We start from the raw sequence: 12,946 nt of genomic DNA, 5'->3' as shown, positions 1-12,946 counted from the left end.
AATAAACTTGGAGAGTCACTGATACCTGACACTGAATTTAAATGTTTATGGCCCTGTATTATAATCACCTCCTGATATGCCCAACCCGGTGATTGCAGGTCTGACACACAGAAGGGCCTTGCTCTGGGAGGAGGACGGAGAAAGTGAGGGCAAACGTGTTCCCAAAGACGGCAGCCCCTCTGGGAAGCAGGCTCTCGAGCATGACGGTGGCTGTTGTTCGCCACATCTGTTTCCTCTCCACTTTCTCCTGTAGAAGAGGATGGCATCTCCCCACTCTCTTCCAGCTTGGCCTTGCCACCTGTCTTTCTGATCAATGAAATATGAACATGAGTTCTTCTGGGAAGAAGCATCCTAGAGCCCTTCCTCCTGCCTCAGCCTCTAGCGGTTTCCAGATGCTGACAACGGGACTCGCCACCCAAACTCACAGACATGCCACAAGAGCAAGGGACAAATCTCTGTTGTGTGAAGCCATGGAGAACACAGGGTGCACTGTCACCCAGCCTGTCGGGACCCACAGCCAGAGGGAACTCATGGTTAGCTGCTGCAGCAACAGTGCAAGAGGTAAAGATGGGCGTGGTGACACACACACCTGGAGTCCCAGCTACCTGGGAGGCTGGGACTGGAAGATCACTGGAGCCCCTAAGTTCCAGGCCAGTGTGAGCAACAGAGCGAGACCCATCTCAAAAGCAAACAGGTAGACAGAGCACAGCAGCCCCTCCACCCTAAACAAAAAGAACCTCCCACAAGCACTGGCCCTCCCGCAGTTTATAGATAAGGGGCTTGGCCATTTTAATTGCATATTAAAATTAAAGGCAAACTACATATTAAAAACAAGTTGGGGGTCTTAGAGATGGATGGGTTACACATTAATGGAGCACTTCTAAAGATTATTTCAAATTAGGCCACAAAGGAACTTCCAATAAACCCTAAAAATTGAGAAAGACATATTCTCTGACTACTACACATTGAAACTAGGTAATAAGTTTTATTCAGAACAAAAAGCCTGCCATCTAAAAATCTTTAAACTCTCCCTTTAATTAATGTTTGTTCAGAAAGCAGATCTAAACCACAAAGGCACATTATTTAGAAAAATTAGGGGCTATAGCCAGAGTTTCATTTAAAAACACACTTAGAACCTTTAATACTTTTATTAACAGCAACAAAAATAAAATACCCATTTGACTTTAAAAGTTAAAAAGACTTAAAACAAACCTAAGGAAAGAGGAAAGGAATTAATTATCATTAATTAATGAAAAATCAAAATAGGAAATTGATTAATAAATCACAGAACTAGTTATAAACAGAAGGAAATATTCTTAGCAATGCAATAAAGTAGCAAATGTATAAAGTGGAATGGGAACACAGGAATACAAAAACAAAAATCGATGAGAGCTTAGGGCATGAGAAAAATGGACAGGAGGAGGCCATCTATAACTGGAGATGTTACTAGGCAAAGCCTTGCTTTGGAAAAAATGCACTGGGCTGGGTGCAGTGGTGCACACCTGTAATCCCAGTGACTTGGGAGGCTGAGGCAGGAGGATTGCAAGTTCAAAGCCAGCCTCAGCAACTTAGCAAGGCCCTAAGCAACCCAGTGAGACCCTGTCTCAAAATAAAATACAATAAAAGGGCCGGGGAGGTGGCTCGGTGGTTAAGTGCCCCTGGATTCAATCCCTAGTACCAAAAAGAAAAAAGAAAAATGCACTGGCTGTTAACACTTACTTTGGCAACTTCTAGAAAGTCAGCTCTTCTGTAACCCCCCATACATAAGGAACCTACAAGGAATAAAATTCTAAACCTAGAAAAGAACCCAGTTTGGGCTTGCAGTTGTTGGGCAGGAAATAAACATCTTCATGAGTGGTTCATTGTGCTTCATTCTGCCTCAGAACAGGACAGTCTCTTCTCTCAAAACTGGCTTACAAAGTACCGCTAATTCCTGGAGAGGGAGCAGAGAACCACAGTCCACCTGGGCCACAACCTGCCCCAAGGGATGTGTGAACCCTCTGTGAGTGGTCAGGATTCAAGCCTCTGTTCTTCTAGGGTCAGGTCCAGCCCCTTCTCCAACTTGAACCCTGACTTAAAATCTAACTAGTGGGCTGGAGTCATGGCTCAGTGGTAGAGCACTTGCCTAGCCTGTGTGAGGCCCTGGGTTTGATCCTCAGCACTGCACATAAATAAATAAAAGATCCAGTGACAACTAAAATCTAACTAGTAAACATCATTTGTAACTCAAACTAAACAACTACAATCTGTGGCCCTCCTTCGGCATTTTTTCACATCTTTCCCTTCCTCCTATCCCCTGTTCACTTCTTTCACTGTCTCTCTCCCTTTACTCTCACTTCCCTTGCCCATCGGACTATTCCTAACCACTGTGGAGTCAAGAGACCAGGATCATAATTTCAGCTCCATTCACAAACACGTCCCCCCAGCCATGGGCTCCCACAGACAACCCATTAACCAATTTTGAGATCTCTCTAGTTGGCAATAAAATGAAGACATCAGATGGGATTGGAAGTTTCTATAAACTGTTCCGAGAACCCTGAAGGTTCCAAAGAACTGCATCATCATAGAGTCTGAAAGCACTTGGTTCAACATAGCTGAACTATTTGAGAGATCATAATAAACCACACCTTAAATTCACTATTTCAACTACATCTGAAACTAGCAATCCCTTGTGCCAATTCTTTTCTTTTCAGGAAGGGAAAGAAAAAAAAAAAAAAAAAGCTTCCCTGCCTCACTCTGCAGATTTGAAAGTCTTCTAAGCTGGTTTTACAGAGAGTAATGTCTGATCCTATCTGTCACATGCAAACTACACCACCTGAGAATACCGGCACAAGCCCAGTAGCACCCATGAGCTGAGCTTTATCTGCTCAGAGCAAGCTCCTGACAGGGGAGAAATAAGTTTTGAATGTTACCTTTTTTTTGGCAGGGGCCGGGGAGGATGGTTACTTGAGATTGAACCCAGAGGCACTTAACCACTGAGCCACATCCCCAGCCCTTTTTTATATTTTATTTAGAGACAGGGTCTCACTGAGTTGCTTAGGGCCTTGCTAAATTGCTGAGGCTGGCTTTGAACTCACAATCCTCCTGACTCAGCCTCCTGAGCTGCTGGGATTACAGGAGTGCACACTGCACCCGGCTTACCTAACATTTAATATTTATACATCTAGTTTCTTTCAGGTGAAGTGAAATAATCATTTTCTTTCTTTTTTTTTAACTAGAGGTTAAATAGGGGTGCTTAATCACTTAGCCACAAACCCAACCCAAACCCATTTTTTTTTTTTTTAATTTGAGACAGGGTCTCACTTAAGTTGCAGAAGCTGGCTTTCAACTTGTGATCCTCCTTCCTCAGCCTCTTGAGCCACTGGATTATAATCATATGCCACCACACCCAGCTGAAATGATCCTTAAAAAGACTAGACGGACTGCTGGTTGAAGAGAGGGAAATCTTTTTTGCATATTCATAATGAGAAGAGAGGGAATTTTAGGAGAGAATATGATGATGCCTGTGATAAGGGTGGTCAAGTTCAAGGGGAAATGTCCAGTCAGATCCAATGGTGCCTATAGGTCTGCACCTCTTACTGGCTATAGAGCAACAATGAACCAAAGAAGAGAAAGGCCATAAAAATTCAAAGACAAGTAAATGCAGTAGCCACTGAGGGTCTCTGGGGCTCTCTCTAGGGCAATAAAATCCACTTGAGCCCTCAAGATGCTCTGGGTAAAGAAATGTGGTAATCCAGTCTGCACTCCCTGCCGTAGAGCATCATTTGAACAGCACCCAGAGAGCCTAAACAGGAGTTCCTTGGCTATACCTCTTCTAAAACAGACATCTTCATGTTCTTTTAAGTCATATAATAGAACTTAAATTTGCCAGTGTATGTTTAACTTAGCCCATGAGGGGAAAACACACTTTCTCCTTGAAACGCTTATTAAATCCTTTCCTGTGGACCTTGTTATACACGTTAAATGAGAAGCCAGCTTTGAAAATATGAGTACTGCTTTCCAATACAATCCATGTGGGATCCAAGACTGTGTGTCTAGTGAATTAGCCAAATAGGTCAAAAGTATCCCAGCAAAGTTACTTCTGACAATGGGGTAGAGTCAGATGTCTGTCAACCAGGTCAAAAATGACTGTAGTCAGAATTATATTCAAATACCTCCTCAATGGCCGTGAAGAATAGAGTATGGTTTTGCATGTCTCACCCCAGAGAGTAATGTGCCTTGTAATTATATAGCATGTACTTCAACATCTGACACATAAACTGGAAAGTGCAAAACAGAGTTTTTATCTGAACTGTTTCCCTGGGTGTTGGATTGCCATAAGGTGAACGTGAGCTTGAGGCACCTCTGCTCTACAGAACTGTTTGCGATATCTTGTGGTTCTAAGCTGCTGCTTTGTATTTATGATCAACCATTTATAAGGGAGAATACTTGCTTCAAAATACTGAACAGTGACTTGAGAAAATGTTTCCTCCTTCGTAAGGGTGTAAAATTTCAAATAGCTTATAATTTGGAAAGATGTGTTAGTTGAATTTTAAATAAACTCAGGAGTGGCAGCTTCCTGGGAGCTGCAGCATATCACATTTAAAGATAAGCACAAACTGGACAGGGTGCCACACACCTGTGATCCCAGGGACTCTGTAGGCTGAGGCAGGAGGATCACAAGTTGGAGGCCAGCCTCAGCAATTTAGCAAGACCCTCAGGAACTTAGCAAGACCCATTCTCAAAATTAAAGAGGGCTCCGGAGGTGACTCAGTGGTAGAGCACTCCTGGGTTCAACCCCTAGCACTGCAAAAACAATATAAACAATAAAGAACCAGCTATTAGAAAGTGGCAGTATCTTTCAAATCATGTGTTACGGTTTAGATACGAGATGTCCCCCAAAAGTTGATGTGCAAGACAATGCAAGAATTTTCAGAAGTGAAATGATTAAATTATGAGATCTTTAACCTAACCAATTCATGAATCCACTGACATGGATTAACTGGTGATAATTATAGGCAGATAGGGTGTGGCTAGAGGAAACAGGTGACGGGGGGGGGGCATATTTGGGGGGTTTATATTCTGTTCCTGCTGAGCAAAGTTCTCTCTGCTGAGGTGCTTTCCTCCCCACTTCTGCCTGACCTTCCGCCTCATCTTGGACCCAGAGCTATGGAGTCAGCCAATGATGGACAGAACCTCTGAAACTGTGAGCCCAAGTAAACTTTTCCTCCTCTACATTGTTCTTGTCAGGTCTTTTGTTCACAGTGAAAAAACCTGACTAAAACACCAAGGTTTTAATGTGCTCGGCATGTTAAGACACTGACTTTAAATGACTCACTTCTTGGAGTTACTTGTACCACTCCAGGCAGCAAATTTCAGAATATTTGTTTCTCATCACAAATTTACTGTCTATTTCAAGGCAAGGAGTTGGTAAAAGTGTTTCAAATGAGACAAGAAGTTATTGTGATTTTATTTTCCTTATAAGAAACTCTTACTGAATACCCCCGAAACATAACAAGAGCGCCCTCCCTCACATATCTTGTTGCTATTTTTAATAAGTCAAATGAGCTTAATTTGGCAATTTAGGGTCATAATATTATCTGCTTACAAATTCCTGTAGTATTGACAGTGAAAACATTCATACCTAACATTCCAAGTAAAATACAATTATTATAAAAGTCTGAGTAAATATCTGACAGACGTCAAGGATAAGGGGAATTGAGTAGCCTTAGCGAACATCTCCGTAGTATTAAAAGCACCCAGAAAATCTTTTTTTTTTTTTTTTGCCAAACACTGATGATTTAATTGTCTGAGAAGCTCATTCAATCAACAGTATCCAAATTGAACACTTGCATCAAAGAAAAAAAAAAAAAAACTACTTCATCAGATGTTCCCAGTGATTTTTCTGAAGGAAAAAAAAAAAAAACATTCAGTGAATGCTACTGGAAAGCATAAAGGTGAGCAAAACCAGGCAACATCCAGCAAGCAGGGAGTTAGAGCTTGGACAGAGCGACAGCTCAGATGGTAGAGTGCACAAGGCCTTGGGTTCAATCCCCAGCACCACCAGAGAGAGAGAGAGAGAGAGAGAGAGAGAGAGAGAGAGAGAGAGAGAGGAGAGAGAGAGAGAGAGAGAGAGAGAGAGAGAGAGAGAGAAACTTTAGAGAAGTCTGGCAGACACCACCTTAACCAAGTCAGCATGTGCCACCTGAAAGAACACATGGAGAAGACAACAGCACCCCCTCCCTGGCATCCCTTCTCAGAATGCATAATCTGAACCTAATTATGAGGATCCATCAAACCCACATTGAAGAACTCATGGCAGAACTGGCTGGGACCCTTAAAAAGTATCAAGATTACGAAACATAAAGGAAGACGAAGGAACTGTTCCAGACTCAGAGGAGTCCAAAGAGGCATGATCCCAGATCAAATCATGGACCAGACAAAAAAAAAAATCATTTTATATTACAGTCTGTAGATTAAATAATGGGACTGTAGTGCAATGAGATTTGAGGAGAGAGGAATTCTGCCTTTTTTCCTCTGACTTGGTTAAGGTCGTATCTGCCGGACTTCTCTATTCTAAAGTTGCTATTTGTCTTTTTGTGTGTGTGTGTGTGTGGTTCTGGGGATTGAACCCAAGGCCTTGTGCATGAGAGGCAAGCACCCTACCAACTGAGCTATATCCCCAGCCCCTATCTCTTGGAATTACTAAATATCTTGTGTGGAAATATTTTGAGACCCAGAATTTTTGCGTGTAGTGATGTTTCTTGTTTGAAACCATCATTACCCTGGTGATTGATAAATGTTAAATACATCAATTTATTTTAATTCCCTTCTTAGTTCTTATCATTCTGAATTTAAAACGTTTGATGTTGATTATACATCTAGGATGGAAACTCTAAAAAACAGGTAAAATGCTCCCCTGGTTTACAATCATCAAAAATTGTATTTGGTTATGTAAGAATCTTTTGGTTCTTAGGAAACACATTGAAGTCTTTAGAGGTAAATGGACAGCATTAATGCTTGCATTTCACTCAAACAGTTCAGAAAATATTGTGGGCGTGCACACGTATAGAGGTATGTGTGTATATAAGCAGTATGTATGTATCAAGAGAGAAAAAGCCCTCTGAAGAGGTAAAAGTGAGGTTGAGATAAAAAGAACGAGAAGGAATTTGCCAAGGAAGACCCCCATGAAAAAGGGGGTCTTCCTTTGCTCAACTAGTGCAAAGGCCCTGAGGTCAGAAAGCACTTGGTGAGTTGAAGGAGTAGAAAGAAATCCAGTGTAGCTGAAGCTGAGTGGGCAAAGAGAGGAAAGTGTGATGAGATTCCAAGAGAGAGGAATTTTGCTTTTTTTCCTCTGAATAACAGGAAGCACCAACGACTTTGAGGAGGAGGATGGCAAGATCCGACTGGCATATTTAAAAGCTCACATTGGGGGTTGGGGTTGTGGCTCAGTGGTAGAGCACCTGCCCAGCAGGTGGGAGGCACTGGGTTCAAGTCTCAGCACTGCATATAAATTTAAAAAAATAAAAATATTAAAACAACAAAAAAGCTCACATTGGCTGTGGTATGAAAAACAGAGCAGGGGGTGGGGAGGGGGAGAGTGGGCCTGAGGGAGGCCAGTTGGAGGCAGCAGATGTTCAGGTGGGGCTGATGGGCCTTGCACTGAGGACATGGGGACAATGGAGAACCGTGAATGGGTTAGGGATAGTTTAGGACACAAAAATTCCAATGGGACGTGGTGGTAGCCTGGATGTGCTCTATGGGTCTCTCCTTCCAAGCTTTGAATCAGTTAATAGAACTAAGCCTAAGAGTTCAAGGTGAATTATAAAATATTCCTAACCTACCCTTGTGCCAGGGTTGCGCCTATTTTTTTTCCTTTTTTTTTTTCAGCTGTACATGGACATAATACCTTTATTTTTATGTGGTGCCGGGGATTGAACCCAGGGCCTCCCACATGCTAGGCAAGCGCTCTACCACTGAAACACATCCCGGCCTCTACTCTTTCTTATTCTCATACTCCTTTCTGAGCAGTGGCTCAAAGCACAGAACCAGAGACTGTACCTTCGCACTGTGGGAGGGGCCTTTGGAGTGTGGAAGTCATCCTTAGTTGTGAAACGGCTGGCCACCTGAGGCATAGGCCACAACTCTGAGGTTAGCACAATGTGTCTAACATCCCAGCACAAAGCAGGGAAGTGCCATGTGCCAGGGAGGGGCAGGGAGGGACCAGATCCCATCCAAAGGCAGACTGCGCTCCCCACAAATCCTCCCAGGAGAGCAGCTGTCTGTGCTAACTGGTAGATTGCCTGTCCCTTTCTCGGGAAAGCACAGCAGATGCTTTTTATATAATGTCCAATTACCCCAAGGAATGTCACCATTTCCATGATTAATCAGTTGCCTGTACTCAGGGACATATGTGAGGTGAGTATCCAAGGACAACAAAAGACCCTGCAGAGAGGAGATACATTGAATCCAACCCCTCTAGACAATAGTCAAAGAAACAAATTAACTGTACATTACGTAAGTATCTCTCATGGCAGATTATGGCCCAAATGAGGACAATTTCAACCTAAATTCCTTGTGAAACAAACCTACAGGATTATGTAAATGACAGGGGAAATCTGTAAAGAATAGATATTCCCTTTTCAGGCCCCAAATAATAATGAGCTAGTGAGTCTGTAGTTGCGACTATCACTTGTAAAATCCCGCCCCCCACCACCACCACCAAATAAAATCATGTTTGCACTTAAAAGGATTCTTCCAGGAAGGAATCGAACAGAGCAGGAAGAGTCCATCTTGCTTTGTAAGGCTGGGCTCCAGTGTCAACCCCTTTGTGAAGCTTTCTCTGATCTCTGAAGCAGAATTAATAGGCCTCTCCCCTGAGCTCTGAGGGCACTCATTGGCAGGAATTATTTATCATGGTAAATCTCTCGGATGGCTGTCTTTGATTACAGTACCTAGCATGCCACTCAACTTCCTTTTCATTCTGGAGCTTTAAAGGAGAGGCAAATACAGAAAGCGCCAGCACCAACAGGGCGTGCAGCTGCTGGTACCCAGGCACCAGCTCACAGGGCCAGGAGCGTACACCTAGCGCTAACCCTGTAAGTCCTCACAGTACCTTGATGGAGTAGGACCCACTGCGAGGAGGGGACGGGGCTGGACAGTGAGAAGACAAGTCCAAAGTCACCACTAGTAATTGGAGGCAATCAGGATTCTAACTGAGGCTTTCTGATTCTGTCACCTTCCAGATGGGTAGGATGGGAAAACACCAGTCTACGTGGCAGAATACCTGGAGTCCAGTCTTTAGCTGTCAGTTTATAAGCTGTGTAGCCCTAGGATATTCACCAAGTTCCCCTAGTCTCTGGGATTTCCCTGCCAGATCTCATCCACTCTCTCTAGCAAACTATAACCCTCCCTTCCTGGGCTTCCCACCACAGACCCACAGCCTGGGGCTAAGTCAAAAGCTTTTGATAAGACAAAATGTTTTTGGATGAATTTACTTGGGCACCATTGCTCTCCTAGTGTCTTTACTTGCCTCACAGTTTTTAAAACAGAATAAGGCTCTGAGCTAAGAACTGAGCCAGTAAAGACTTAGCAAATAGCCCCTGTACTCCAAGAGCTAAAATTCCAAAAGGAGATTCAAACAGGAATCCAAACCTCGAGATGACAACACAGAGCCGTACGATAAATGCTCTCCATCGTGCCATGTGCTCTCCCATCATGCCACAGCACCAGTGGACAAGAGAACATCTTCCTGCCTTCTGCTACCATTACCTTTTTTAAAATATATCTCTTCTGTACATATTATGTGTTCTAAGGACTGTCTCTCTTTATGTGTCAGTGGCTTGGGAACCATTTACGATATCAGACTGACCTTTCTAAAATATAACTGAGCAATAAACATAGTGTTTCCTTGATGCTCAGTGAGATTACCATTTGAAACTTAAATTTTTTACAGTAAGTCAACTATCAAAATGATAAAAGGCATTTATTTGCTTCTTTCAAGCTACCACATATAGATGTGAAGCCTCTGTGACCTGAGTTTTCTTAGAAATTTATAATGACATAAAATTTTACTGGCTTTAAAAAAAAAAACATCTAACATGGTATTGCTCATAGGAAAAACAGGGGTTTTGTCCTCCCTGTTGGGTTATTACCTCCACCCAGAACCAGCGAGGGAGCGAGCCTGCAGTTCACAACAGGGTGTGGAGAATGGCACAATCCCATGAGGCTCTTCCAAGGACACCACGCCCTCACTCCGGAAGAGCATTCCTATCCTGAAGTTCAATGATATGATTATGGATTCTGCCCTCCTTTTCACCCCAAGTCTCCAGAGGCAATATAATCAATGTTACCTATTTGAACACAGATTTTTTAAAAAAGGAAGCCTTTTTTGGAATCTGTATCATTTCGGCATTATTATTTGTCAGGGTTCGCTAAGTTCTGCTGCAGGAACCAGCTTCCTTCCTCTTGGTCTCTTGTGTGGCTACACAAAGTTTAAAAAAAAAATAAAGACAAGGGGGTTGCGGAGAGGCAAAAAGAAAGGGAGCTTATTAAGGGTCCATTTTAGGCCCCACATAAAGAGCTTTCTATCTAGGAATGCAGGCTTGCATTTTGGCTCCCCTGGAGAGGAGAATGTGTGACCTCAGAAATGATCACTGAAGACTGTGCCTCTGACCAGGTCTCCTGAGCCACTCTGAAAGCATCCACTGTCTGGGCAGGTTGCAGCTTCTGTCTTTGCTGCTTTAAATGTTGGCCAGAAGAAACAGCGCCGCCTATATAGCACATTCTGAGATCATTACTCAGCACTATATTAAAGAGATTTGGGGACAGGGATGGGGGTTGTAGAGAGGTAAATCCCAAATTCCATTAAAGCACATTAAAGAAAATAAAATTAGCTTAGGCATGGGAACATACATCAAGCCATTAAATAATTTAAAGAGCTCTTAGTAGAGCATGGACCCATAGGAACGTGGGCACACTGAAACTGCTAGAGTTGTGCTCAGCTGAAATGCTTGGTAGGATTAATCCTGGAGGCTGATGTAGAAAACTAGATTTCCATAGCAAGCACTCTCTCATGAAGGATGGTCAGGTCAAGTGTTTAACAAGGGCAAGCTCCTGGTCACTAATGCCAGATGCCTGAACATGTTCACCTCCCCTTCTTCCTCCCTAATAGAACCTTGATTTTGTCCAGGGAATAATATGCCCATTTAAAAACAAATTGCATTTCCCAGACTTCCCTGAATCTAGAAGCAACCATTTGATACAGTCCTGGTTCAATAAAGTACAAACAGAAATCTGCCGGGAATTTCTGAGAAAGTCTAATTTCCTGATGGAAATAGCATCCCCTTTCCCTCACCATGTCCTCCTCCTCCCCGTCCCTGTCTGGAAGGCAGACAGGAGGCTGGAAATGGAGTAGCTGGTTTGCAAATTTCCAAGAGAAAGAACCACCACCTGCTGATCGTGGCAGAGCAGAGAGAGCAGCCCTGCAGGTGAGTGCTGTCTTGAGCTGCTGCGCCAGCCCCCAGGTGCGGACTTTCTAGGTGAGGGAAATGAACCCTACTTGGCTAAGCCATTGTGGCTTGGTTTCTGTTTCATACAGCTGGGAGGCAATTCTTAGCCAACATAAAGTGTTATATATACAAAAAAAATTTTTTCCCATTCTGTAGGCTCTCTCTGCACGTCATTGATTGTTTCCTTTGCTGTGAAGAAGCTTTTTAGTTTGATTCCATCCCACTTATTGATTCTTGATTTTACTTCTTGCACTATAGGACTCTTGTTAAGGAAGTCAGGTCCTAAGCCAACATGGTGGAGATTTGGGCCTACTTTTTACTCTATTAGGTGCAGGATCTCTGTTCTAATGCCTAAGTCTTTGAATCACTTTGAGTTGATTATTGTGCAGGGTGAGAGATAGGGGTTTGATTTCATTTTGCTACATGTGGATTTCCGGTTTTCCCAGGACTATTTGTTGAAGAGGCTATACTTTCTCCAATGTATGTTTTTGATGCCTTTGTCTAGTATAACTGTATTTATGTTGGTTTGTCTCTGTGTCTTTTATTCTGTACCATTGGTCTATGTATCTATTTTGGTGCCAATACCATGCTGTTTTTGTTACTGTGGCTCTGTAGTATAGGGTAAGGTCTAGTATTGTGATGCCTCCTGCTTCATTTTTCTTGCTAAAGATTGCTTTGGCCATTCTGGGTCTCTTATTTTTCCAAATGAATTTCATGATTGCCTTTTCTATTTCTATAAAGAATGTCATTGGATTTTTTATAAGTTTTTTATTTTTTTTAGCTGTAGATGGACACAATATCTTTATTTATTCATTCATCTTTTATGTGGTGCTGAAGACCAAACCCAGTGCTTCACATGCGTGAGGCAAGCACTCTACCACTGAGCCACAGCCTCAGCTACCATCATTGGGATTTTAATAGGAATTGCGTTAAATCTATATAATGCTTTCAGTAGTATGGCCATTTTAACAATGTTAAGTCTGCCTATCCAAGAGCATGAACGATCTTCTAAGGTCTTCTTCAATTTAAAACTTAACACACAAAAAATAATAATAATAACAATAATAATAATAGTAATAATAATAATAATCCAATCAATAAATGGGCAAAATAACTGAACAGACACTTCACAGAAGAAGAAATACAACCAATCAACAAATATATGAAAAAATGTTCAACATCTCTAGCAATTAGAGAAATGCAAATCAAAACTATATTGAGATTCCATTTCACTTCAGTCAGAATGGCAATTATCAAGAATATAAGCATCAATGTATGTTAGTGAAGATGTGGGGAAAAGGGTACACTCATACATTGCTGGTGGGACTGCAAAATGGTACGACCACTATGGAAAGCAGTATGGAGATTCCTGAGAAAACTTGGAATGGACCAGCTATCCCACTCCTTGGTTTATACCCAAAGGACTTAAAAACAGAATACTATAGTGACTCAGCCAC

The 12,946-nt window shown here is 42.4% G+C and overlaps 1 protein-coding gene across 2 annotated transcripts in view; it reads right to left on the bottom strand.

Moving 5' to 3' along the window:
* The window catches only part of Add2 (adducin 2), a 115,531-nt gene that overhangs the window by 79,289 nt on the left and 23,296 nt on the right, over positions 1-12,946 (bottom strand). The gene's annotated exons all lie outside the window — the stretch shown is intronic.

Source organism: Marmota monax, unplaced genomic scaffold, assembly GCF_021218885.2.
Source record: "Marmota monax isolate L192 unplaced genomic scaffold, Marmota_monax_Labrador192_F-V1.1 WCK01_AAM20220418_F8-fsc00106, whole genome shotgun sequence".
Lineage (NCBI taxonomy): Eukaryota > Metazoa > Chordata > Mammalia > Rodentia > Sciuridae > Marmota > Marmota monax.
Note: the sequence above shows the minus strand (reverse complement) of the source record. Positions and strands in the feature narration are given on the sequence as shown.